The 27,622-nt window shown below is 43.9% G+C and overlaps 1 protein-coding gene across 9 annotated transcripts in view; it reads left to right on the top strand.

Moving 5' to 3' along the window:
* Nucleotides 1–27,622, top strand: part of sash1a (SAM and SH3 domain containing 1a) — a 270,190-nt gene that overhangs the window by 170,373 nt on the left and 72,195 nt on the right. Inside the window, exon 1 of one of the 9 annotated variants that reach the window (XM_037085805.1) lies at nt 22,443–22,553. The exons of the other annotated variants lie outside the window; for them this stretch is intronic. The gene's annotated coding sequence lies outside the window, so the exon portion shown is untranslated. Of the gene's footprint in view, nt 1–22,442; nt 22,554–27,622 lie in introns of those variants that run through there. 9 annotated transcript variants of the gene reach the window in all.

The following is a 27,622-nucleotide window of genomic DNA, read 5'->3' on the forward strand; positions in this document are numbered from 1 at the left end:
CCCCGTTTCTTCACTTCATCCAGATCTGTTCCAACCACTCATAAAACATGGGGAGTATTTTGCTTGTCAGCTGTCCCGGTGCTCGAGGTGGGACCCAAACCAAATGGGTACAGTAATGAGTTTTTGAAATAGTTAAATCACAACCTGAACTGCTGCTGAACCCCTGTTCAAAATGCAGTCCTCGGCCCGGACTACTGACACCCCTGACTTCAGAGTAATTGCTGCAGTTAACTTAAATCAATTAGCAATCCCAGGCATCATTAGCTGCTTATACTTTACAGCCAACAGCATCTCTGACTCAAAACAGTGTTAATTGTTAATGCTTCAGTAATGATTGGTTAATTGTCTTAATGATATAGTGGGATGTTGATCAAGTGACTTCAAGGACGCTGAATTCGGGTGTTTGTTTTCTCTTTTTTCCTTTTATGTGGATCCTGCCTGTGATGACTCGTCTTCTCCGCTGTGTTCAGGTAAAAATACATTCCTCCTCATGTTGCTTTTTGTCTCACATTCCGACAGATGTGCAACGGCAGCTACAACAGAAATGTGGGCCTCATTGTTTCCATCATTCTTCTGTTATTACCCTACACATGCTCCAACGCTGACCATCACAATCTGACAAAGCTGATTTGAGGAACCTTTTCTCACTTTCCTTTGCCTCTCTACCTTTGGGACAAAAAACTGATTTGTGGCTGCACACTGGTTCTTCACCGAGCTAACGCTATAACCAACACAAGCGGCCTACGCTGCCATGAGAATTCATACATGTGCGCTGGCCTGTCTCTGTTGCTTGCAGTGATAAGCGGTTTGCCAGCTGTACTTTCCCCGGTAAACACACCGACCCTTTGGCTCACAGCCGTGTCTCTCGGCTAGAGAGAGCGGACAGGCCGCCCTCCAGTTTACAGCGCAAGAAGAGAAGCCGAAGGGATTTCAACATCTGAAGAGGTAGGTGTGTTTACTGGGGGAACTACAGGTCACAATCCCTTGTATCAGCACAGCCACTAAGCGCTGGAGGAGAAGACAGAAAATGTGAGGCTATTAAGTGGACCAATCAGGGCCATCTCTTTCAATACTAAAAAGGAAAAAGGAAAAGCAAAATAGCGTATTTCATTAACCAAATGGATGTTTCTGCTGAATGTCACTCCTTTTTCATGGTTCTGAGATCCACAAACAAAAAAAATCATCCTTGAAACCATGATTTGTTTCACCAGCTGCCCAAGTCTCTAATTCATTAAAGCGCATTTAGGGCAAATAAAGATGAAAAGGGGAAAATCAGGGACGCAAAGCAGTGAAACAGACAAAGGCACGTGGAAAAGGAGCCCCACCAGACAACAAAACAACAAGGTCACCCCATTCCCCATCTGAGCATCCATGGAGCGGTTGAGAATGGGTGCGGGAGGAGCGTGTGTGAGACAAGATAACACACAAGAATGGCGTCGCGTAATTGAGATATCAATCAAGGAGGTTATTTCAGGGGTAATTGCTGAGGTCCCTTTGGTTTGTGTGTGTGTGTGTGTGTGTGTGTGTGTGTGTGTGTGTGTGTGTGTGTGTGTGTGTGTGTGTGTGTGTGTGTGTGTGTGTGTGCGAGGAAAAAGAGCCAGAGAAGACTGAATGTGAAAAAGGAAAACCGGTGAATAGTCTTGAGAATCTGTCATTCATCTTTGTAGAATGGCCATCCCACTCAGTCCTGTTTTTTCTGTGCCTCTCTGCGACACTCCAAGGCTGAGAGGCTCATTGTGTTAATAGAAATAAATAAATAAACTTCCTGTCTGCCGCTCACAATGATGGTTTATATTTAGTTGTGGCTGCACATTGAGGGCATTTTTATTTTATTAAGTCTTTTCTGAGGGGTTTAATTATAAAATGGAAGCAGTTATATCTGGAGTTACATTTTGTTTGGCTGAGGAAAAATAAATCACAAGTGATATTTGCTGTGGGTTTTTCATTCTCATGCCAGTGCTTGCTGTTTTTTTTTTTTTTTCTTCTTCCAAATGGTAGATGCCTCATTTTGAAATGGAGCTCTTCAGTGACATTCATACAGTGCTTAATGTTTATGCATGTGGAATCTTTCATTTTATTAAATGCCAATCCGCCTCTGTATCCGAATGGATGGCCGTTTGAGATGTTTTTGAGAGGCATGGAGCTTTGTTTTAAGGGCAACATGGCACTCATGAATATTCCATTTTCTCATGAGATTACTTCCTGTAATAACACGGCTCTGCTCCCCAAGGACATACTACTACAGACGATACACACTCTGCCTCAGGCACACATACACACACATTTGTACACACTTCGTCTCTCGCACGTGCCTTCACATTGGGCTTGTGCACATTCCCACAGATGCACACACGCAAATCCAGGTAGATTGTTTATATATTAGCATAAGAATGTTCATTTTTAATTTGCCATTTTCTGCCCAAGTGCTCCCAGATACACTCACTGCATGGTTAAGTCAGGGAATAAGCTTATAATTGTGGTGATGAAAATAATGGCCCTGGGTAAACTGAGGGAAGTTTTTTGGCTTTGGTGAACCTGCAACATCCCATTTCATCATTGATGATTATATTCTTTTTCTGCTGCTACACTGCTTCCACTTTCAAAACCCTCTAGCAGAACTTTAGAATAAATAAAGTTTGTGATTAGTCTTATTTAGAGAAATACTGTTACTGCTTTCTTGCCGAGAATGAGAAAAACCATTTCATAATGATATCCACTCACCTACACCATTTTAAAGCTAATTAACGTGCTGGGGATTTGGAGTTCACAAACAGCAGGGTTTCCACTAAAGTTTCTGTATCTGGACAAGAATTAGTCAGAGTTTTACCCCACAATGTTTCTAAACTAATGACTAATAATAATGAGAATAGGCCACGGGCTAGCTCTCTCTGGGTGAGAGCCTTTTTGCTAAGCTAAGCTAACTAGCTGCTGAGTGTAGCTTCATATTTAGGGGACAAGTTGGCATAAAGCAGCAAAACATATTTCCAAGTTATTCCTTTAAAGGGCCAGCTCATTAGAATGGCAATAAAACACACATTTAGTCAGTCATGTCAAGTTGTATCTGGTAATGCAGATCATTTAGTGTCCTAAATTTAAGCGTAAAGTCTCAGAGACAGAAACTACCATAATGTGCGGAGTAAATCACGTCACTGAAACAAGGAACATGGACTGTCTTTGTAAGAAATAATGTAATGTGCACCATTTTCTATTTATTTTAAACATCTTATGTGAGTGTGGTTGTATGTGTTGGACCGGGAACACGCGTAGCTCTCACTTACTACTGGACATCTGGATTGGTCATCATCACTCGCTCTCACTTTTACAGTTGGAAGTGGAGGACCCTCTTTTGCAAAATTGAGTTTACTCATCACCACACAGTAAAGACTAACATAGCTAACTCAGCCTCCGACCACTGCCTGTGTTTTTTAGATGATGTGTTTATGAAATGGAACTGTGGAGGAAATGAGGGGAAGCCATGTTATTTCAGGATGGAGGGAGCTGTTCTTTTGGTGGTTTGCCTTACTCTCCTCTTTTTTTATTATTAATCATCATAATCCTTTTCTTGCCCTCTTTACCATCTTCCTCCTCCAACCACTGATTAAAAAAACATACGTGCAACACTCACCAATCTCCACCGACCCAACGTCCTCCGTGCACGTTCCCCCTGTTCATCACTGATCAACATGACTGACAAGTGAATCGCCCAATTATTGGCCACCAGCAAACAATTATTCACATTATTCACCCAATCGAAATCCGAGGCCGGCGATTAATGATGGCTCCAGCCGACCATGAAGCTGACATGATGGGCGCATTAGAACAGCAGTCGGGGGTGACGATGTGGCGAAATACGAGGAGGATGTTTGAGCATGTTGTCAACAGGCCTGAGATGTGGATGACAAATGACCAGCGCCGGTTCCTCATCAAGCTGATGTCTGTGTTGTTCACAGAGCTGTGTCTGATTGAATAATGTAGCTTCAAAAGAGAGTGACGGGATTAAAGGCTCTTTTAATGTGGAGCTTGAGGTCTTTTTTTCTCATGTATTTGAAGCACCTTTGGAATCGGTATTGCTGGAGTTTTCACTAAGTCGGTATCGACGTATTGATCGGTAGCTGAAAGATTAATCTATGAATAGATTTGTCACCTTCAGTTGCTGTCACTAAAGCTTGCTTTCATCCTTGCACAAGGGTCAAGGATTTATGGGTGACCCAGTTTGCTCTGATCTCTCTTTTTTTTTTTTTCTTTCTCTTTGTCATTTTGCAGTGAAGTTAAAGGTGCGTTACATAGTTTTTGGGGAGAACATTTTAATCAGAAGAGAAAGCTCTTCAATGGCTGATTTTATGAAATAAACTCTTTTTTTGTCTACAAAACTGAATGAACTGAATAAACAAACTGACCTTAAAGGACAACACAATTTCAAACTGTTTTACTTTGTTTATACGTGGCGGACCCTGCCATCTTTATAGCCTCAAACAGTTTTCTGGTCCTTATTTTCCTCTGAGAACAGTGTGTTTATTCAGTTATGCAATGATTACATATATCTGATTTTGTATTCTTCCATCAGTAATTTTGTTAGTATTACAATTCTCCAAAACTACATATTGCCATTTTAAGTTTTCTTGTGCAGTTGGTTGTGCTGCAGGTAACAATCCATCTGTGTTTCTCTGGAGGAGCGGATTTAACAATGTATGTCCTCACTTATTGGAAGGATTCCTTTTTTTTTAGCCACGTCGTTTGTTTCCAATTTGAATTCAAGGCTTTCCCGTTTTTCCAACTCGTCGGTTTCCAAAACCATTTTTCTGGTTTGAGTTAAAGGTGTTTATGAGTGTAATACTTCTGGGTGTAAGTGTCTGAGAGGGAGGGGAAACATTTCAACACAAAGGAATGGTGCTGTTTCAGGAATTGCTGGAACATAAAAAAAAGGACTTCCAGTAGTCTGGCTGATGCCGACATAAAACGCTGTCTGGTGCTTTGAAGACGCAAGCCTTTTGAGAGCTGATGCTGTGTAGCAGCACTTTGTCAGGGCTACAACAACTGCGCTGCATCTGGGGACCGAATGCAAGACAATATTTAGAGGAAATGAAATGACAAAATGTAATCCTCTCTGCTGAGAACTTTCAAAGAGCTTAAGTATTTATAAAAATCCCCATTATGAAATGTTTCCCTGAAAGATTGAGCACATAAGAGAGACTGCAAGTGTGATCAACATAAATGTCTTTTTTTTTTTCTTTTTTTTTAACAGAGAGATAGACAGGCAGGCTGATATAAGAGATGGAGACATAGAGGGTGAGAATGAAAGATCACAGATAGTCATCATTATCTAGCTCCAGTCCTCCCAGTGGTGGAGCAGATCAATACAGTGTACCCAGCATGGCTCTGCAGTGGAACCAGCTCCACACAGCCTCTCATTACTGCCTACACTCTCATTACTGCGCACACACGCGCACACACACGCACACACACGCACACACACCCAGCTGCCTAGCACATGCACACACATGCACCACTCCACACTCCGCTCAGACACGTTTGTGCACACATTGTGTTTCCCTGTCAATCTTCAGTGCATGTTGCCCACACACGACACATCTGAACAAACATTTGCTCTGATTTTGCCTATTTGAGATGTTATTGGACTTGAGGTTGCAGAGCATTTGGGTGAATCCAGAGCGGCGACCTTTTTTTGTTTGTTTGTTTAAAGAAGGTCTTTGTGGCTACACAAGGCTGCACAAATTCTCTGGATGGGCTTGGTAGAGTAAACCTTGAAACAGTTTTTTTCTCCCTTTTACATGTAAAAGCTTCACACATGTGCACACGCAGTTCCAATCATTCCGAATCCCAATCTCGACGAAATTAGGTCATAATATTTACTGTGTTAACGAGTTTCTATTTTTGAATAATTAACATGGCGTTAGTGGGATTTGAGGAGGGAAATGGGTCTCAATATAATCCTCCACGCCCCTGGTGAGTGCAGATGTATTGTTGCCGTATGTTTGATCTCCAGTCTGAAGTAGCAGTATGGAAGATGGATTAGCATGATGTTTAAAGGAGACCTATTGTGCTTCTTCAGTGTTTTTTTTTCTTTTCATTCAGTGTTTCATTTAAAATGTTTGCTTAATGTATGCCTCGTAGCTAGTTTGATACATGAAATTGATTTAGCTCAACTGCTATGTTGTTGTTAGCAGTGCTTTGTCAGCCATGTGTGAGCTGACCAATTAGAGGAGGGGGGAGCCTTAAAGAGACAGGAGCTAAAAACAAAAAGGGATACAGAGAGAGCTGCAGCACTGAACAATATGAGAAAACGTGATGATGAGTTTTTCAAGCACTGAAGAAAGTAAACTTATTCTAGTAGTAATCCAAAATAAAAAATGTTACCAGAAAATCAGCATAATGTGTCTCCTTTAAATGTTCACTGAAGGTTATTTTCATCTTTTTAAACAGAACAAAAGAAGCTGTCGCTGTAGGTTTTTGAGTATAGTTTTAACATGACTGATGCTTAGGTGTCATTACATATGTATGCATGAAGGAGTGTTCTATTTCTGTGCACGTCTGCCCTTTTTGGAGATTTCCCAACAGCCCTTCAGCTCTGGGGAGCGACTCAGAGAGTCCTTCAGACCCTCTGATTTGCATTCCCCCATAAAGTTCAACAAGCCAAAGGCTGCTGCCATCGAGCAGTGTCGCCGAGCTCTGCCTGTTGTCTCGCTCTTAATCAAGTGAAGGGCAGGCTGTTTGTAGAGTTCCATCGGCTTTATTTTCTCTGCGTGGCACTCGATGCATCCAAAACGAAGTCAGTTCGTCTCTGAGGGAGCTGCTCGAAAGTCACTCTGGGAGAGTCGAAATCTGATCCAGAAAATACAGCTGTGCGTGTCTGTGTGTTTTGTGTCATTTCCTCACATATGCACCAGCGCGGGGGCAAAAAACAGATGTTGCTCCGCGTTTTATAGCTAGCTGCCCCAGGAGAGAGGAGAGCCACCTGCTGGAGGAGCTCTGCTGCTGGCAAACCATGACCTTGAATCTGTATAGAGGCATCCATCTGCTTCCTGTACTCACCATCCTGCTGTGATGCATTAAACATACATAGCATGGCTGTAATAGGTGGCACTGTGGCTCAGTGATTAGTACTCTTATAAATAGAGTCATCTAAATCCACAGAGAATGGAGGAGGCTTTTCCAACTGAGTGTTTCCTGCTGGATGTGAAGTAGACTGGAGGGCCTACGTAGTGTCCTTCAGTTTTTAGGGGAAGTCTCTCAGCTTTTGACGGTGACACCGAAAGACGGTTTTAAATCTGTAAGTCAAGTTCTAAACAAGGGGCCTCTCCAAATACAAGAAGATGTGATGAATGAGGAAGGACATGTTTGGAAAAAAGTCAATACAAAAGCTAAACCATTTTTTAAAAAGCCCATGTTTTTAGGGACAGGGTTGCAAAAGGCTCCAAAAAGCAAACAACATGTGTTTGGCCCCACTTGTATAGTAGCACCAGCCAATGAAGGGCATTATAACCAGGAAACACACAGAAAATAACAAAACAGCGGAATAATATGAGATGAGATTACACAGAAATATTTACATGTTGAACTAGATATCCATGTATATGATACTATCTATGTGTGGAAAAAGTGAGGAACCTATACAGAAGAAATTACAGAAAATATGTCAAATCTATATTATTACTGAGACCAGGATACTTATCATGTCTATTGTATGGATCCAAAACACCGGTATACACATTATTTCTCCTGAATACCTAGCAGCTGCTTCTGGTGCTGTTAGCGGTGCTGGCTCAGGTGTGTGTGAGCTGACGAATCAGAGCAGCTGTGCTAAATGAATTCGTACATGCCAAACTAAAAAAATAAAAAGCATAGTCCTTTAATGATACCTGGTCCCAATGGACTCTTGACCCTTTTGCTTTGGATTCCTGAAATGCTTAGTGTGTGCAACATAAATCTACAGACAAAGCAAAAAAAAAAAAAAAAAACATAGAGCAAAGAACTTCTTTAATCACTTCTGTGGAGCAGAGATGCTGCATTCAGGCCTATTTTCTGAATGTCACAGTATCTATCTTAATATATCTGTTTCCCCGGGATAGCAAGTGGCAAGGTGTGCTTCATTTTCCCTCTGAGGGTGCTCCTTACGAGTGTTAGTGTTCCCCCTTGGTCATGCTCAAGTAGCTCCTGTGATTCCTCCAGTGATTCATGTACTCCACAAGGGAAACAAGGTCACCTTTGTCCAACCTTTGTCTCTGAGGATGATGCCAGTCGCCATCCTAGGAAAACAAACAGCACTCTGTCAGCGTAGATCTTACATTGAATGGGCAGACACAGCAGGGCACTGCGCTGTTCCATAAGTCGCCCATAACTCTTGAGTGTGAGCCGAGGAGGTGGTCTTGTGATGACCAGTGTGTCACCTGTCCAGTGGATACCAGGATGCTTCCAAACCTCAATCGCCATTTATTGTTTCAAGGAGGGACATTCTGCAGGGTTTAAGGATGGACATTACATATTCTAACCTCCAGCCATCTAACTCTCTCCTCATATTTGAGCAAAGATGATCAAATCCCTGGTGTCATAGCAGCCTATATGAAAGGAGTCAGAGAAAGCGAAGATTAAAGGAAGGAGAAGAAGAAGCCAGGCTGGTGTAGAAAAAGCAGTAGAGACAGAATAAACAATCAGTGAAGGACGAGTGGGAAGAGACTCGGCAGTGCAAGAAATCAAGAGCAGAGGAGAGAAGGGGTGGGGGTGGGGTAGTTAAAGTTGCATGTTTTTTTCTCTTTTAGTTGGCTTCGTGTTTGGCCAACTAAATTGTGAAACGTCCGATGACTTTATTGGGCAGGTCAGAGTATGTGCAATCGGTCAATCAGAGCAAAAGAGAATAGCAAACAGCGAGGAGCAGTTCTGACAGTGATCTCCTCGCAGTGTAATGATATGCAAGAACCACCTGGATTTAATCGTTCAGAGATGGAAATGAGCTGGAACGCATGAATGACTTTATTTGACTTAAATTAATACTTAACCCCCGAGGAGACTGTCTACTGGATATGAGCACATATCGTGAAAAAATAAATAATAATAATAATAATAATAATAATAAAAAACACCTGTCCTGAGAGCTAAGACCTTTAATGGCATGCTATGTGTGTTAATGTGTGTGTGTATGCACATGTGTGTTTGTTGCCTCTGTAAAGCAACAGTATGCAGAACTGTAGACAGAAGTGTATTTTGTGCAGTCTGGTGCCCCCCACAGTTCCTAAATGCAACACCAACTGTCGTGAATACAAAATCCAGGTCTTGAACAATTTGTTACATGCTAAAATCAAAATACTTTTAACTCATTACATATTTTTTAACTCATTGTTAATATTGTCATGTGGCAAGAATTTGTATCTTGAAGTAAACATGTATGTAAGGCTGCAATCCTACCCTCTCACTGAAGTCACGTAGTGCAGAAAAAAGTGATGGGGGGGACAGAGACACTATTCACCCTATTACAAGACCCTGTACCGTCCAAATGATGTTGCAAGCTGTTATTTTAAGGAAAGACAGTTAACATTATGCTGCTTTAAACATATGGCAGCACATGGTGAGCAGTGTAAGGTATGAGCCATTAGTATTAAATGGACTACACCATGTAAAAAACAGCTGGTATGGTCCTTTAGACTTTATTGTAGTTGTTTGAACTCAGTAGGTAGGGTGTGTGTCTAGTTTATGACCATTAGCATACGAGACTTGTCTGTTTTTGGAGACACATACGGCTGTGCCCTAAGTGAACACAGCAGTCTTAAGTGAATTCACTTGAATAAAATAACATTTTTTACACTTATGTTGGTTTCTGCTTGAGTCTAAACACGAGGACGTAGAATATTCCCTCTAGGTTTTTATTCGATGGGTGGTTTAACCAACCAGAGTGTTATCTTTCGATTAGAGGACAATAAAGGCGGCTGTCCCGCAGAATCGCCCCCGTGTTTTCCGCTCTCGGATGCGTAAAAGAAATCTATTTCATGAAGCAGGGGACAATGGTCCCATAGTGTTGTAATGTGTGGATATGCGTGTGTTTCCCCCACCGTGCTACTCTCCTTTACACAGGAAGCCAAGTCCTGCTGTGCAATCACACTCACTGAAGCCCACCCCAAACCCCCTGCAGACACCAGTGTACGGTACATACCTACTCACACATTCACACAGCCCAAGGAGCAGAGGGTTATAGTAAGAGTATTTTCAGGTCTCCATAGCGCTCTCCGTGAAGGAACTGATCTAAGCTGTTTCCAATAGGCATTAAATATGCATGCGTCCCCGGCCTTTCATGTGGGCTCTGAGCCGTGTTTTGTGTAAGAAGTCCTGGGGATATTTTCTGATACTCGTGGCCCACCATTTTTTTTTTTATCTTCATCTCTTAATTAAGAAGGAGAATGAGGTCTGCGAGAAAAAGGAGTGAGCTAATCTTTATTAAATGGAATTTCTGGGCCACTGGGTAGCTTCAGGGCTGGTTATGAAACATTCTGCCAACAAACACCAGCGCACACCCCCCCAGATCTGCGATCCATTAATTCTCATCAATTAACCTTGAGAAAAGACCACACTGAAACACTATAATGGCATTACACCAACACCGGCGAATAATTATTTCAAGCTCACCTGTTCTGTCTCATTCTCTTTGAGTAATGTCGAGCAAGGGATCTCTAGACTGACGGTGTCCCATTGTTCACACTGTCGGTAAGCCGTCGCCGGCTTAGGTGATGCGTGCAGCCAATGTGTCTCCAGCGTGGCTCCATCTCGAGTAAGGACATGGCAATCAATCATTTTTTGACGATTCTCCATGGGGGTGGGGGTGGGGTGGGGGTGTGGGGTCGCCCAATTCTGTGCCCACACTGCCCCATACCTGCTCCCCAGGAAAAAGGTGATTCCTAATCCCAGCACACTGCTGGCTTCCGTGACCGCCACTGGTCGCTCTTATTTCCCCTCTCTTGGCAGGTTCGGCCTTCTGCTGTTCCATTATCCCTCTATCTGTAATTAAAGGCAGCCAAGGGGAACAGAGATGGAGCGGGAGAGGAGAGGGGCTCAGGATAGGTGTCCATATTTCACACAGAGCTGACAGCAGAGATCCAAGGCTTTTCATGGCCCGAGGGCTGCGTGTAATTAGACTATTACAATGCAGTTTTCTACAAAGGCTTCCTCATACCTTAATGGCAAAGTAGGTCATTCATCAGTGCAGCCCCGTCTCCTAGAAACAATGTTCATATATAACTAATTTGTAACAGCACTGCATTTCTAGGTGAACAAAATGCAGCCCGAACTATTATTTCTTAATATAACAAAGAAATGCTGTTAATTGACACACATGGCGAGTCCAAACAGTAACCAATCAGTGAGACCTCCAATGACAACATTTAATTGTTCAATTTCACTTCCCTTCTGCCAAAATCAGAACATTTTTGCAATCATTCTTGGGCCTTTTCATAGCTTGGTTTGCCACAGAACATGATGAGAAAGTGATCGTGACATGCTGCAAAGGGCCAAAGGTTGGATACGAACCAATCACCCACCTGCAACTACGGCAAAGAGCGTAAATGATGTTTCATTGAGTGAGAAACGTCGCTGATCGTGATCAGGGCAGCGATCATGTGAGGTGTTTTTCACAGATGCCCAGAGATCATTTTCTAAGAGCTAGAGGAAGATCCCGCAACCTTGTACAAGCACGCTACTCTGTGTTTTCGACCCAGACTTGTCAACATAGTGGTGGTCTGTCTGGACAAACAGGCATGTCTGTCTCTTCTCTCTGGAGAGCTCATTTTGTCGCAAATGAAAGTCCTCCGATGAGTGCAGAAAGCTCCACCTCAGTCTCTCTCTCTGTGTAGGTGTGGGTAAATATGGACGATGCTCAATAATTCCATTTTATCAGCACACGCTCGGTCTGTCACACTGCGAGCACGTCTCAAATCTCTCTTCCCATCTTCGCTCTGCAGTCCTGTTTTTTTTTTTTTTTTTTAATTCCACTGTTTTGTGAGTGTAACCCCATGCCAGAGCTTTTGTCTGTGGGCCCACGCTGGCCAAAATTGGACAAGATTGGAACCTGTCGCGGTAATGGGGTCCGTGACCCGGTGGGGCTATCACACACAGTGTGTGTTTCGGCGTGTGTGTGAGGCTGCATTTGCACAAATCTGTGTGTGTGTAGTGATGTATGAAGAAACAAACCTTCCAATAGAGCCTCAAGGGCACGCCTCGTCTTGCCATAAACAAGCAGCCTTGGTTATCAGTAAGGCGGTAAATATTGATTATCTTAAATGGCTATCGCATTACACTCATAAATTTGCATTGATTACACATCCCTGGGTTGATATCCTTCGATTTTGTTTTGAAAAATGCAAAGCCAATATTGGCTCATCAAACAGGGCATTTGTAAATTCTTATTTATCTCCTGAAGGCTCGTTGTGAGAAAACTGTTTTGAAAGGGGCTATCAACCAAACAACAAAAAAGACTTTTTATCCACGATCATAAAAACATTTCTTACAGCTATAATTTATAATGTGACCCCAAACCGTAGAAAATAATGAACCTTTAGTTTTCCAGGAACCTTTGGAGTTATTTCCTGGTAGTTTCTTAGTCCATTGACAGAAAACAAAACGTCAGTCACCCCATAATAAACCCCCAAAACCATCATCTCCACGTTCCACTGCCGCCTAAACCACCGTGTCTTCTAGACCCAGGACTTTTACTAATGCACAATCACTGCGTCTGCAAAATATACAACACATCATTAACTGTGGTCTAACCCCTTGTTATTTAATACACTCCTTTTTTCTCTGCCTGTGAATTCCCCTCACTGAGAAAGCCTTAAGGGTGTAGATAGTTCACATCCACCACTGCCAACACTGTAGAAGAATATTACCACCGAAGTCAGCACTAAGATGAACTGCACTTTACCTTTTAAGTCCTTCGTGCCATGCACTCGCTCCCCTCCCATACTTCCTCTGGCAAGCCGTCGAGAATTGTTGATGACTCTGGCGTTAGGGCGCCCCGCTCGCCGTGGGTGTAAATAATCTGATTTGTGACAAGAAAGCAGCCACTCAGAGGAGGTGAGAATTGAATTTTTTTGAGCTCTCATTTTATTTGTCTAATATGAATACTCTCGAGCAGATAAAAACAGCACGCCTCCTCTGCTCACTCGCTCGCCGGCGCGAAGAGAAACTAAATTACTAATTTGAGACAGAGGCAAGCAAGAGATTAAAAAAAGATTCAGCGACTGGCACAGGGACCCACATGGGGAGCCAAGATGCATTCGTCCCATCTTTGGCAGATTTGGCGCTCGTACTGTATGCCGAGTGAGAGCGTATCCTATTCATCAGAATGCTGCACAAACCTTTATTAGTGAAAAAGCTATTTTTAAATTGGCAGATATGGATTTAGCTCATCAACGCAAATAGGAAATAGAATTGTCACAATATCATGCAACACAATGATTAAAGTGTATTTTACTGACAGATTTTAGAGCTTGAAAAAAAAGGTACTCAGTCACATTTGACAGAGCCAGATTCTCACATGTAGCTGTTATGGCTGTCTAAGAGACTGGAAACAGGCAAAGGTGAGGAGGAAATAAGCGGGGCAAGGTGAGAAATTGAGTGATGATGTGTGGACTCCCTGTCCTGACAGGATGGATTTCGTGCAGCCTACACAGACACAATAGTTCAACGGGATGAAAAGCAGTGGAATTGAAATGGAAACCGGCCAAAGAATGAGTGAAAGGCTGCTGACCTGACACACACTGACATATTACTGTACAGTGCACCTGTGGCTCGGTCAGGGACTCCCACTTGTATAAATAGCTGTACTAGAAGGTAGAGGTAGTTCGAAATTGGTATATTTCCATCGTTTTGGCTTTGGAAACACACAAGTGCATATATATTCTTCTCAAAGGATGATTTAATGAATTCATGAAGGGAAATTTAATTAATGGGCCTTCATGACTCTTTTGCAGAAGGTTATTTTCTGACATATAAAGTCCCTTATTGTCTGAATCCTGCAGATGAGATTTAATTCATCCTTATTCTCTTAAAAAGAGAAAAATCAAGGATAAAGCTATTGAGCATTTTAATAAATGAGTTCCCCAGAGCTTGACAGTGGCAGGACACGGAGTGGGTTCAGCCTCAAGGCATTCTGGAATAGAAAAGAGCGGCAGAGAGCTTGATCTGTCTTTATGCGCTTTTAATTACACACGGCTGGCTGGGCTCCAATCCCTAGAGAGCCGGGGGGGTGGAGGGTGAGGGGTTGGGGGGGTGGGGGGAGGCACACGTCAGGACCAGCCATGCCGATGGCAGCTCGGTATTACCCTTACCTAAACACCCTCCAGGGAGGGGAGGACAGGGAGAGTGAAAGTGGTGGGAGGATCACATGAAGGTACCTCCCGAGGGCAGTACAGGGTTAATTCAGCAGACACGTTTACAAGAGCCACGGGCAGCTGTCAATCATTCCTCGGGAATTTGACTGACAGGCAAGTGAAAACAACTGTCGAGCAAGGTTACAGGTTACTAGAAAACCATAGCCAGTAGCCTCGCATACAGTCCATACCCAATACCCAATGTAAATTGTCCCATTCAGCATTGACTCGCATATAAATGTACCAGGACATCATCTATTGTTTGTGGTCCGAGCCTTGAATTTGGCATTATGCCATTGGCATCATTTTTTTGTTTGTTTGTTTGTTTGTTTTGCCAAAAGTGACCATTTTTGGACATGTCGCTGGAGCTAGGGAGGATATCCTGATTGGATCTGACTCCAAATCCAAGGATACGTCAATCATGAGGTAGCAACGTCTTAAAATGTCTATTTTAACTCCAGACGGGAACATAATGTACAAAATGGACACCATGCTGTGTTAAAAAAGACTTGCAACTAGCGACTGAGACCATAAACTCATCAGAAAAATGTTTACTGAGGTAATGAATAAAGCGAGAAGTAGGGTCATTTTCTCATAAGCTTACATACAATTGGAGTTCTTTTTGAAACTGGTTGAATCGCCCCCCTGCTGGCCATCAAAAAGACCGCAGGTTTCAGACATGGGCTACACATGGGCCATCCATATTTTGCACATTCAGTGATTATAATGTAAATGCTAATTTCTCCAAAGAATAACAGTAATAATTTTTTTTACGAGCGTTGTCTTTTCACCTTCTGACTTAAGCCTGATGTCCTTAGTCAAGGCCAATGGGAGAAGACAGACTTGATCTACTCTGACTGATACTCAGACAAACAATCATGTGTCAGGACATGAAATAAGGCTCAGGCTGGTGTTTCTTGCCAATACTCACACCATTTTCCAACTATGCTTAGCCATGTGTGAATAACGCCACATAAATCCACATAGATTCACAACCTCTCTCACGTGTCTTTCATCGACACACATTCCAACACTTCAGAGCACGTCGCCTGGGGAATAGGGTCTACCTCACACAGAGAGACCTTTTATGTATCAGAAAACCCTTGATTCACATGACTCTCGCCTCCCACAACCGTACAGTGAAAATGAACGGTGTAACCTCCAGGCAATGTCAAGGTGAAGGGAAACGTGTTAGTGCGTCCCTGGTGAGCCTTTCCCTCTCTGGTTAATGACTACAGAGCGCAGTGAGCGTTGCCTCAGCCAGGCCCGGCCAGATGAGCCCAGAGGAGATGGTCGGAGGGAGAGGAGCATTACAGACTGTAATCACAGGCAATCATCTCTCCCCATGGATTTCTGATACTCTGGACTTGACTGCTTGGCCCCAAACCTGTGATTTGAGCTGCGAGGTAGAGTGAGACAAGCGGGAAAGGAGGTCGAGGATGACCAGAAGGAAGATTTCAAATATATAAAGTATGGATGATAGAAAGATTCTAGCGATCTTCTGTGGGTGCGTATGCTCCAGAACCACCTGCTTATATTAGGTGGTGACAATGCTTGGAGGGAATTCACTATACATCTCTTGTACTATCGAACAAGGGTTGGTATATTGGGATCTGACTTGAATGGTTGGAGGAAAAGTAATGGAAGGATTGGGGGTTGAGAAATGGATCTAAACCCAAAGTATTCAAAGCAGAAGGCACACAGTACATCAATCCAAACCCTCGGCGCACTTAATAGCCTGGAATTCATGGTTTTCAGGGCCCTTTTAAGATTTTGTTTGATACCCAGTGACCGACAAACATGCCTTTGTTGTGTTTCTGCATGCTGTTTGATTAGCCAAGTTCCGCTCAAACATTTTCCAAAGAAAAAGGAGCCACTCTGTTTACATCTTATAGTTTGCATATTCCAAAAAGATGGCTAATTTTGCTTTTATAAAATAACTGTGTCAAACATCCACCGTGCTGAATCTTTTTTGCATCTGGCAAGAGTTGCGGTGATCAAAGCGTGGATTCTAAACAATCGTGATTTGTTGAAGGGGGATTTCCATAAAGTTCTGAAGAAGAAGAGGAAGTTCTGAGACTGTTTAAGAGTCAGCAGATACGCTAGCAGCTGTATAAGGCTATACTAGTCTAGACAGAGCTGAGTTGGTGTGCTAACGTGCCTGTATGGTAGATAAAATTGATAAAGTGCCCTCTAGGGTGCCCTTCTAACAGACAAAACGTGGTGAAGTGTCCTCTCCTCACTATAAACATGTCACGACTTTCTGCATGCTGGTGCCCCATACATACAGCTGGTGCCCTTTTTTATTTATTTTTGCCCCTGCCCCTCAAACATCCAGAGTCCACCACTGCAATTTAGCTGTAATTTAACATTTTCAGCCTGTAATCTGTTTAACGTTCACTCAAGAAGGCGCGAGCAGCCATGTTTCATGCTAGGTAAGAAGGAACGTATTAGGTAAACAATTGTAATGTCCTACATGTAATACAGAAAGCAGAAAAAGAGTGATGACATTAATCTCAGTGGCGCGAGAGGATGTTGCAAGTCTCCACTCTGCGAGAAAAAGCCAAAAAAAGATTTCTACGCAGCTCGTCATCGTGCGCCTGAATGCCACGGCTTCTTGGCCCCTCCAGGCTAAACCCTGATGGAGTTCTGCTTCCTCCAGCTCGCCTGTCCCTCTTCATCAGCACACAACCAGCAAACCCGCACAGCCTGCAGCGCTGTATACTAATATGTTATACAGTGTCTCATTCATTTCATCTCGCAGCCAAGCTCGATGGTGCTACTTGAAAGAGAACACAAGCACATCTCAACAAACCACCGGTCTGATCCACAGGCCTTGACAGACAAAAAAAGAATAACCTCTTGCTTCACAGCTATAAGCTGTGTCGCCTCAGACTTTGGAGCTGTAAACTTGAACACTGCGGTGTGCAGTGATACTGCGTGACAGAAAAAGGCCTCAGCCTGTTTGTCTCTAAGCCTCAGTCCTACGTGCTCTGCGGTTGAGCCTGGTTGTCTGCTTTCTACTGTGGTCTTTCATCACGTTCACTCCCCATTCTGGCATGCCTACCCTGTGTCATATCCCTGTGTGTCCCTGTGTGTGAGCGTGTAGGTAAGACCAGATGTTTACTGCCATCTAGTGGCAGAATGCTACACATATTTCAGTGGGGTCAATGGGATTACCTCTGAGAACAAGCAGGAAAGATATAATGAAAAATGGCAACATGGAGTGTTGTGTAGGCACCGTTTATTTACAGTAGGTATGTGTGTGTGTGTGTGTGTGTGTGTGTGTGTGTGTGTGTGTGTGTGTGTGTGTGTGTGTGTTTTGAGCTCATTAACGGCGGAGTCTGTATTAGTGCAGCGGGTCAGTTAAGTCAATGAGTGGGGCGCTAATTCTTCTCCGCTCCTTCGTGCACCGCTGCTGCCACTTGTTACACATTTGCATATAAATTGGCTTAAATGCGATGTTGGCGCTAAATTCCTTAACCGCCGCTTGTTTAAAATTCATGAACGCTTTTGAATTTTGTCAGGCGCGGTTGAGCTGTCAAAAAAATCCTTTGACGCATTAAAAAAAAAAAAAAAAACACCAGCAGGTGTGCACACGCGGGTGCAGAGGCATTTTGTCAAATTTCTCTCTGGTTTTGTCTCTGAAAAGCTGTAAAAGCCTCACACGTCCTCCATGTCTCTCTTTCTCTTTCTGTTCTCAGACTTATTACCCAGACTTGGCTAGCAGATGGTGAAAGGAGACTCACGCGTGTGTGTGTGTGTGTGTGTGTGTGTCTGTGTGAAAGAGAGCGACAGAGAGAGAGCGAGAGAGAGAGAGAGAAAGAGAGAGAGGATGGCTGTGTGTATATACATTATGTCTAGTTACATCCAGTCACAGCGATCAGTATTCTGAAGCCGTCTTCTGTGCCCACTGGCTGGCCTGTTAACCCTGCACTGGATGGACAGCGAATATTGATATGTGTTAGACTGACTCCATCTATAATATATCATCTTTTCCAGCTGTACCGCAGCACAGTTGACCTGTTTCTGACCAACATCAACAAATCCAGACAGAATAGAAGCTTCTGGAGATCTGATACACCCACACTCATGCCCACACACACACACACACACACACACACACACACACTCCCCAGCGCTGCCATCCACTGCGAGTGGGTGATCAGACTTTAGACAAGTGCTCTTGTTTGGCATTAATTTGTGTCTGCCGCTTGATTGTTTGCCTCAGGAGGAACAAGGACAGTGCTTGGTGCTAACAGTAATTGAATGGCCTATTTACATTCTGCTAATTGATTCCGAAGGGTTTTGATGAGGTTTTTTTTTTTTTTTTGCGCTGTGTGAGAAAAAGAGAAAAAACATACGTAGCGCAAGATGCCGACCAGCAGATCAGAGACTTTGCAAACAATATGATCGGCGGTTTGATTTGATTTATACGAGGCGTCACTACAATGTTGCGTTTGTGTTTTCTTCACAACACTATAAGAGGGGCTCCTTCTTTGTATCAATCATGAACCATGTGGTAATATAAAATACCGCTGTGGCTTGCAAGTTTACTACCATGTTTGCTTTTAACAAGGATGACCTTCATGCCTGCTCAGCATCAGTGTAGCGCCTCAGCCTCCAGCAACAGTGGAAAGCATGGACTCTTTGATGTTCCCGGACCTGCCAGAAAGCAACCTGCGTACTGCACAGACGGCTCAATAAACATTTTATGTGTCCGCCTGTGCCGACGTATGTGTGGTTGTACATTTTTGATCGTGTGCCATCAGCTATGTCTAGATGCACACATATATTTCACTGTTATTAAGAAAAAGGCAATATTTAGACTTTGATACAGGTCGTGTAAACAGGATTTTTTAATTTGGACACTGCAGATTAGGGCTGATTCACAGTGTAGCTTTTTTCCAGATTAAAACAGGCGGGATATATTATTCTGGATTTGGAGCATTCTTTGGACATGTGTATACATTCAGGATATGCGTCTCAATTGGGGTTCATGCTGGACTTGGGCCAATATTAGATATTATCGAATGTCGTGACATCTGAACAGTTGTTAGGGCATCGTCAGGCTTTTATTCTGAAAAAGAAAATGTACGCAGTGGTATGAATGTAGTGTTTTCTAAGAATGCCAGCTCTCCTGTTTGTCGAAATTTCAGGTTTTTAACAGGGGGGTAATGGTGATACATGTCGTGAGCAGGGCAACGCCACACATACATGCAGTCTGACCCCATCATCCATCACCCAGAGGTGATTGGCTAGCTACATGAGCAAAGTGATGATGACATCATCTGTCACCATTTTTGGGCAGGACAATATCGTGATAATACATTTTGGATATCGGCCAAGCCTGGTTCCCACAGCTTCTCAACCATTTACGGCTCTATGTGTTGCCTAGCCAACAATTTGCAAGGCTAGGATAGAGATGCACGCCCAAGGGAAATGGCAGCATGTCTGGTCAGAAGAAGAAGCACGACTTCAACAGGTTCTTGGATAAGCACGGATATCGCAACACTGACCCATCTAGAAGGTTGCTGAATGAGTTAAAGTCAGACGCTGTGTTTGTTAACTGCCTACTTCTTGTAGGAATATTGTCTTTTTCCGAATAAAAGCCAAAACTGGAATATTTTGTGCATGCGAACGCTGATGTGCATCCCTGCTCTGCGTGTGCTCTGTAGTTTGTCAGCATTCAAATAAAAATCATTTTGCTACTTGTTTTACATGCTCACATAGAAACACTGGGGTGGATCAGTCAGTTGTAAACATGATTACAACTGACTGATCCAACCAGATGGCCTAATAGAGAATATCCTAACCTGCCTCAGTTATTTGCTCAGAAATACTTTACACAGGAAATGTTCGCCACTTGAACAAAGAATGTTGACCGCATTTTCTCAGTACTCCCTCATCTGTATGTGTATACACGTCTGTTTATGTATTTTGGCCGCGCTGCACATCCTTGAGAGTCTCCTTCAGCAACTTTTTTGTAATTCCTCCGCCCGCGTGTTTACACAAACCGTCGCTCTATATTTCCTTCTCTAAATGTTGTGACGGCAGGTCTAAACAGGATGCAGGTCAGTTGTAATATTAGTTTATAAAAGAGATATACAGGTTGGCCGGAGTGTCACCGGACGATAGCAATGTACTCATGCTGTTCAGACAAAGTTTTTATGAGAAGCGTCACACTGCACAGCTAGCATACAGATTTTTATGGGACAAATATCCTTTATGTAGTAAATGTTGTGACAGTGTAATGGTTATAGAACAATGACACGATTGGCGTTTAGATTGGTTCTGTATGAATCTCGCTTCACCATCCATGTTTGTGTGCCACGGGATGCAAAATCTCCCAGGAAAATGAAGTCACCATTTTTATCTGATTTCACATCTCCATCAGAGACTAAATTGTCTTTGCAAGAATTTTTCTTGGAAATGTAAGAATTATGGCATTTACATCACGGTGTTTCTATCTTTTGTGCGAGCCTTTTTTCAATCAGCATTTCTCACAGCACTGCCGTTTTCAGTGCCTATGATTTGGTTAAAAGATTAAAATAAGTGCTTGGGATGGCTGGTATGGAGTTCGGCCTAATGTTGGGTTCAGGTTAAGGATAAGGGGAAATACAATTTGTCTCAACACAGGTTTTTCTCATTTCCTGCAGCGGGGCGAAGATTGCCGTGGAAATGGCTTTGTTATACATCAGAAAACATTACTGAAAATGAAGCCATTACACTGAGCATTTCTTCAGCCTTCATTCACACTGTCTTGTCTGTTAACAGCATCGGAAACCAGCAGAAAACAAAAGCGGCCCAATCGGACCAAGCAGAGTTCTTGCGGTCGCATTTTGTAGGAGCTGCTTCTTGAGTTTCTTTGGGCTGTATGCTTTGTGTGTCCACGATCTGTTTTCTATTTGCCAGTGTGTCAGCGTCTGCTCACCATCACCCCTGGGTCTGGAAGAGTGGCGTACCCCTATGTTATTAGGTTCTGTCAGCAAAGACTGACTCGGTGAGCCGTGTCCCGGAGGCTGGATTTGGGTATGAGGAGGAGAATAAGTCGCAATGGTGCCTATCCAAGCCCATGTCTGTCCTCCTCTGCCCCTCCATTCCCCTCTCTTGCTTTCTCTTTTTTTTCCACTTCTTCCTTTCTTCTCTCCCACGACCTCAGGGAGTCCTTTAAGAGGTGCGGCGTTCCAAAATGGGATGATTTTCCCCCCGTTTTTCTTCTCTCTCTGTCTCTCTTTCTCTCCAGTTAACAGAAAAAAAAGCCCAAAACCTCACTGCTGAGTGACTCATTCAAATAATTGTTGCTTTTAGCTATATCGGGTTACTCTCCTCTCTGACTCTCTTCTTTGCTTTTCTTCCTTTCCACCCCGTACAGTGTGGTATCTGGGCCACTTGTGAATTAGGGCCTTTGAGCAAAAGAGGGAGGAAAAAAAAAACGAAAAAGGGAGTGACATCAGAGGGGAGAGAAAGAGACGGATCCAAAAACTTGAGCAGCCCTGCAATTTTCTCCCCTTCTCCCATGATTGCATGTACAACCGTTACAGACAAATGAGTCAACAGGAGAACTGTGTCCCTTCACACAGCCGGCCGTGTCACTTCGCATGTGAACAAATGTGAGCAAAACATGTCGCAGTCTTTATTTTTAGCGCGACCACACCTCTTAGGCGTGGCGAGGTGAGGCCGCGGCACTCTGATTCACCTTTTGAAGGAGCATGAGGGGCGACAAAGAGGCGTGTGGTGTTTGCCTGGGAAAAAGACAACAAGGACAAAAGGCAGCGAAGGGAAACGGGAGTGGACCAAAGGGAGGAAGAAGGAGGCAAGAAATGTGAAACTTGCTGAAACATTTTTGGACAGAAGAGAGAGTTGGGGGGGGAGTAAAAGAGCGAGATGTGCAGAGCGAGGGATGAGATCCCTCCCCCTCCCCTGCCCAAAACCCAAGTTACTGTAGCCTATCCTATAGCTACCCCTCCCCTCCCCTTCCCTTCCTCTCGCCGTCCCATGTGAGCAGCAGCCTGATGACTGGACCTCTCTGTGTCTCCGCTGCTTACGCTGTGCTGCTGCTGCGCTCCGGCAGACATGCATTGTTCTCCAACTGTACACGACTTGTTGCTCCTGTTCTCTGAGAGTTAGTCTGCCTTAGCTTGCCAGAGAGAGACTGACCGGGGTTAAGACCTGAGCTGCCTCGCGGTAAGTACTGACATTCAGACTTATCTATGTTTTCTTTTGCCAGGAGAGAGGAACCAACTCATTCATTTGCTTTTGCGTTGTCAGAGATTTATCCTCAGCGTCTCTCAGTTTGGTGAAAGTTGAGGTGGTGTGTGAAGCAGTGGAGACTGTGAAGTTCTGTGAAAAGCACTTCGAGAGACTTGTAACACTTGAGCGTGAGTAATGCTCCAGTAGTGAGCAGCCTTTCGAGGCTCTACTCTTGTTTCCTACCGACTACCTCCCTTTTCTGCTGACTCACTCTATTAACTTAATACACATGGCTACATGCTGTGTGGGTGTGTGTGTGTGTGGAGCGCATGTGTTTGCCGTTGTGTACATCTGGAGTACCATTACTATCAAACCGTAATTGTTCGCTCCTGAAATTAACCTAGACGGAGGAGAGAAAGGAGAAGCAAAGAGAGAGAGAGAGAGAGAGAAAGAGACACGCGGTGCTGCTGCATCACCGTTTGCCGTCGCTCTCTCTCAGGTCCGTATTGATTTTCCTCCTCCCTGCTCACTGAACGAGAACAATAGCCGCACGCCCGGCCAAGACCCCTGGTAAATAAGCCAGCTAAATATCAACACCGAATCTCCTGCAAAGATGTTGTCCATTGATTTGCTTTGTCGCCAGATGCACACACACACACATACAGACACACTAACCCGCGCGCACAATCGGGGCCTTGTCGTCTAGAGGGACTCCATTGTTTGCCGCGCATAATTGTTTGTGTGTATGTGTCTAAAATGCCTTGTCCAAAAAGGTCTTGGACAATGAAGTCTGTCACCAGGGGGATGTGGATTTCTGTCTCTCTCTCTCCCTCTCCCTCTCCCTTATCCTGTCCAAGTCCCCCTTCACATCTGGATCTCCCCACCAGCTGACAAGGAACAAGGGAGCGGATGGAGGGAGGAAAGGAACGGAGGTGGGGACGAGGAGAGACGGATAGAAATTAGAGGAAGTGGAGTTTGCTCGGGGGCCAGTGTTCCCCCTTCTTAGCCCAAAGCAGGAAGAACTAACTTCACAATGTCATTGTGAAGGCCTGGCGGCCGAGAGGAAACGCGGATAGTGTATACACTGATGGGAAGCACTCCCTCAAACACTCAAAGACACGTTTAAGTGCCCATCTAACGCAAATCCACCCATGGGCATAAATTACAGCTGGGCAATGTGGACTTAAAATAATATTATACGCTCTTTTGAAAATCTCTTCAAATCGTTGTTTTGGATTTGTTGCCTAGAAAAAACCTATTGGCCCTCCGGGGTGCCCTTTTATTTTTTCCGCCCCTGCCCTTCCCACATTTTGATTCCGCCACTGGGAGAAGATAAGACTTACACCGTATCGCGATATAGCATTATCTAAATAAAGATGTAAAGTCACATTTCACATATCAATATGACGTTGTTGTGGTGTGCAGCCAGAACATACATGCACACATTTTCACATGTGTGTAACTGCACACAATCAGGCACTCATACAACTGGCAGTGACAGCGAAGCCACCATTAATCCAATTCAGCCGACTCGTATAACGCTGCAGCGTCTGGCTCAGAGGGTTTTGGCCTTAACGTGTCAAGTTCTCTGTGGGAATTTTTCTGCGCAAGGCTTTGGCTGTCAAAGTGAGTCCTGCTCTCTGTCAGTCTCTTTACTCTGCCACCTTTTCAGCTCATCAGCGAGTGTCAGTCTGGGGCCGGACTCTGATGAGACTCGAAAATCGTAGCAGAGAGCTCCGCTTTAAAGAGAATCAGTGGGTTTACTTCTCTATGCCTTTTCAAGTTCTCTGCCAGATGAAAGTGTACATGCCAGCTGCCGCCGCTGCAGCTCCCTGCCAGAGTTGGCCAACCGGCTCCCACGCCTGTTTATCCGTACCAGGGCACGGCTAAGTGCCATGGCAACAGGTGTTTGTTGACATCATTAGCTTTAAGCATTAGGTGAAGCAGGCGGGCCAAAGTTCTGCACACATCTGCATCTTCCCTTGCAGCACACGTGACGTTTCGGGGGTTGTAGTGATTGGGACAGTGATGAAGCACCAGCCTTCATTTCCTCCTCAGCCTCCCAGGAGTTGTTTGACTGTGCAGTTTGTGCCATATGTGCATGTGTTACACAGCCATCTCCCTCTGTCAGCGCAGCTGGTCTGAACCTTATGTACTGCTGCTTTTCACTTTATTTTCTGGCTGTTACGAGCTAAGCCGGCGTCTCGGTGTGATTTATAGGCGGCCAGCGATGACGTTCCAGTGCAGGTGGCACTAGTGTGACTGAGGTCACTGCTGAATCGGTCTGAACAGCCTTGTCTTTTCTGACTTGACGTCAGTGTTCATACTGTAAATGTATTCATAGTCATTTTTTTTGTTTTTAGAGGACTGGGGGCCACCGCTGGTCTAACTTTAAACTCAGAATTCTTACATAAATCTCTGAATTTAATCTCCGAATCCAAAGTTAGAAAAACAGTCTGAACTGTGGAAAAAGAAGTCAGAGATAAAGTTTGCTTTTCCAGTGGCCCTAATCCTCTTCCATACATAGTAGTGATGTGTTGTAAAGCAGTTCTTCCTCGCATCATCCCGGTCTGACATCAGCCAAGTTAGCATGTCCCGCATGACATCAGCATGTCACCGGGCAGACTGAGCACTACGGCCAACGAGGTTGCGTCATTTGGCACCAGGAGCGTCGCACTGTACGGTAATGTGTGCTCGCCAGCAAATCAGAGCCGAGCTGAGTGAAACATGTTCGACCAAGGAATAAAGCTCTGGTTTGTTTTTGCACAAAGTAATAACATTCAGTCAGCAGTGATGTCAATGCATTGTGAAAAAAAAAAGAAAAAAAAACTGACTGAATCAGAGTGAAGTGGAACGGGACCAAGACGAGCGAGTGAGGACAAAGAAACCATCACAGCGGGACAGAATGAATGCGTCAGTAAATACAAATACATGCAGGGGAGGAAAGCAAAGCATTGTGTTTGGGCCTAAAGGTCAGTTTATTCAAGTGTGTAACATGTAAATCGCTTTTTGCAACATTCTTACTAAAGCGAAGGAAAGTGAAAATGAGACAGTTTGCTACATTGCAACCATCTGGGTTTTGTGTTTTATAAGGTCTTAATATGTTCTCTCTGCTTTGTGAGCTGGACTGAAGACACATGCGAGGACTCCAGATGGGTTTTTCACTGATCCCTCCTCTCGTTCTCTTCACTTCTCACTTTCCTCATTTCATCCAGCCTCTCTCTTTTTAAAGATAGATGAGTCTTCGGAGCAGCACCCCAAGCTTATCTGTCTCTCGTTCCTGATCCCCTCCCCACGACCCATGCTTTTTATGTTTCTGCTCTTATCTCGGTGCACACAAGTACCGCCTCACACACATTCACGTCTCAGTTGCCTTGAAATCAGAGATTTGTTAATGTCAGCGAAAGGGGGTCTGGTCAGCGCTGATGTGACTCAGACTGTAGGCACACGCACAAAGAAACGCAAGTCAGTGCTTCGTCACGCGCGTAGGAACAAAACTGCAGATGTCAAATCCATGCTCTTGCGCTTGGTGTGATTCCTGCCTCATGGTTAATCATTCTATACATTTGGTTCCAATTACAGGGAGGCTTCCCCCCCGAGCAGAGGAAATACTTGTGTATGCGGTCCAACTTCACATGTACAGGATCCAAGACATTTCATATGTCATGACAGCAGGATGGACGCAAACATATAGCTTCTGTCAAAAGCGTGGGTTGGAGGCAACTGTTCAAATAATCTGCTCCCTAGCTGGACATGAAAGTCTGGTCAGAATGTCAGTCTCAGAATCCAGTAAAGTAGGGCAAGTAAATAAAAAATAAAAAAAACTAACCATGGGAGCTTTTATGTGCTGCAGGCAGATTATTTGTGAGAGAAGAATGTTCTTTTTTTTTTTTTTTGCAGCGCTAGTGTGGGTTGTGTGGGTGTGCCGGTGGCACTCAAAAATACCGTTGTCATCACAAATGATGTGCAGTTTGCTGGGAACGGATTCAGTCTGCAGCCTGATTGCTTTTGATGGGTTTGGAACAATAGTTTATTCGGCACAGTCTGTGAGGAGGAAGATGTGAAAGTTAGATTTCCTTGGATCTCTCTTTGTTTTTGCCATTTTTATCCCAGTATACATCAAGCTCAAGATATGTGTGTGAGCATGTTGGGGCTGCAACTAGTGATTGTTGTCATGATCTATTGAAGGTGCAGTATGTAGAAGAAATTGGCCACCTGTCAAATTCATACTTGAGACAAATAGGGGAGTGGCATACAACCAGAGGGACACTGATTGCTGCTAATTCTAGCTGCCGTTAGGTAGTTAGCTTAGCTAGTCCAGGGGGGTATTCCAGAAAGCAGGTTTTACAGGAGTTTGTTAACCCTGAGATGAGAGAAACTCTGAGTTTTCAGTTCCAGAAAGAGAGGTAACTTAAACTCTGGGTCTGTTACTGCAGTAACTTAGTGTGAACATAACCTGCTCACTGGCAGGTTTACCTGAAGAAACCCTGAGTCTGATGGAGCTGTCTGACAGCGGCTGTCCTTTCCTTCTCAGTCTGATCATGTTGAAGCAGAAATAATTCACATAGTTTTACACCAGGAGGAGAATATAGATTCATACAGATGAGCTCTCATTCCCTGATGAGGACTGAACCGACAGTAGACCGCTTCTCATCAGTCCGTCATTTATATTCTCCGGCTGCACAGCGAATATCAGACTACACGTCATCGCTGACGTGCTCTCAGATCTGAACAATCCTTTGTTTTTTTTGTTTTTTAAAATCTTTTCGGTGGTTAATCAAACACCTTCCAGCAGCCAGAAGAAGAGAAATAACTCACATTTAATTTGGCTTTCTTTATTTCCCACAGATAACTACAGAAGTAACCATCAGTATAGCCTATTGTATTTCTTCCAACAATGTAATTTCAAAGTCTGTGTTTCTAATTTGCTGCCACATTGTGTATAATATTAAATGACCTCTAGAACCTTGATTAAACCATTGAACAACATTCAACCACTTCCTCAAAGGCTAATATAAAAGAAAGTGATGTTAAATTCAAAATGAAAAGAACACCGCATCTAA

The sequence above is a fragment of the Acanthopagrus latus genome, chromosome 22, assembly GCF_904848185.1.
Source record: "Acanthopagrus latus isolate v.2019 chromosome 22, fAcaLat1.1, whole genome shotgun sequence".
In the NCBI taxonomy this organism is placed as follows: Eukaryota; Metazoa; Chordata; class Actinopteri; order Spariformes; family Sparidae; genus Acanthopagrus; species Acanthopagrus latus.